We start from the raw sequence: 1,307 nt of genomic DNA, 5'->3' as shown, positions 1-1,307 counted from the left end.
GGTAAGTTAATATGTAATTTTTTTAAAAGTTTTAAGGAATTTACTGAATTGTTAGTCTGAGCAGTCTTTCCTTGTCGCGTTAGGGTATGGGACACGAGGTTTATATTCTTCATTCACCGTTTTGTTATGACCTACCTCACTTTTACCTTTGCTTACCATAGTTTCTTGCATCAATTCTGGCTCAGGCGCAATGAACCCTTCCTTATCTTGAGTACTAATTGTGTTAAGGTGTTCAATTAGGTTAGGTTTAGTATTACTTGGTAAGCTACCTTGTGTTCAATTGGGTTAGGTTCAGTATTACTTGGTAAGCTACCTTGTGGTCCTTTAGAGATTAGTTTGGATAGCTGGCCTATCTGAGTTTCGAGTCCTTGGATCGATGCTTGTTGATTTTTAAGTGCTGTCTCAGCATTTTGGAAACGAATTTTTGATACCGAGATGAATTTTGAGAACATCTCCTCAAGGTTTGGTTTCTTCTCTTATTGATAAGGTGGCTGTTGAAAACCCTATTTTGTGAATTTTGATTCCCTTGACCACCCCAGGAGAAATTTGGGTGGTTCTTCCAACCTACATTATAAGTATTACTATATAGGTTATTTTGAGATCTAAACTTATTGTTACCCATATAGTTGACTTGTTCCTCTTCGGTTGTAGGATTGAAGGATTGATATTCTATATGCACACCTCATCAACTTGAGTCACACCTCATTACTGGATGTACCTGCGTAGGACCAAGTAAACCATCAATCTTTTTATTGAGAAGTTCTACCTGATTTGACAACATAATAACTCAGTCGACGTTATAAACGCCTGCTGTTTTTGTTGGCTTAGTCCTCATGACTTGCCACTGATAGTTATTCAGTGACATTTCTTCATTGAATTCATAAGCCTCTTCAGGTGTTTTGTTGTTGATGGTTCCTCCAGTTGCTGCATCAATCATCTGTCTTGTCGAGGGATTCACACCATTGTAGAACGTTTGAACTTGTAGCCATAGTGGTAACCCATGGTGAGGGCACCTTTGCAATAGATCATTGTATATCTCCCATGCATCATAAAGTGTTTCTAAGTCCATCTGCACAAAAGGAGAGATATCATTACGTAATTTAGCCATTTTAGCTGGCGAAAAATATTTTAGTAAAAAATTTTCGGTTATTTGTTCCCAAGTAGTAATTGACCCTCGTGGTAATGAGTTCAACCACTGTTTAGATTTGTTACTCAATAAAAAGGGGAACAACCGAAGAAGAATGGCATCATCAGAAACGCCATTGATTTTAAATGTATTGTATAGTTCTAAAAAGTTGGCTAAATGA

At 37.3% G+C, this 1,307-nt stretch overlaps 1 non-coding gene across 1 annotated transcript; it reads left to right on the top strand.

Annotated features, from left to right (window-relative positions):
* The first annotated feature begins 995 nt into the window (after window positions 1-995).
* On the top strand, window positions 996-1,102 carry LOC128290756 (small nucleolar RNA R71). Its single transcript, XR_008280543.1, has one exon. It is a non-coding gene; the product is annotated as a small nucleolar RNA R71 (small nucleolar RNA).
* Window positions 1,103-1,307: the final 205 nt, after the last annotated feature.

The sequence above is a fragment of the Gossypium arboreum genome, chromosome 3, assembly GCF_025698485.1.
Source record: "Gossypium arboreum isolate Shixiya-1 chromosome 3, ASM2569848v2, whole genome shotgun sequence".
NCBI lineage: Eukaryota > Viridiplantae > Streptophyta > Magnoliopsida > Malvales > Malvaceae > Gossypium > Gossypium arboreum.
This window is presented reverse-complemented; position numbering and strand designations above follow the sequence as displayed.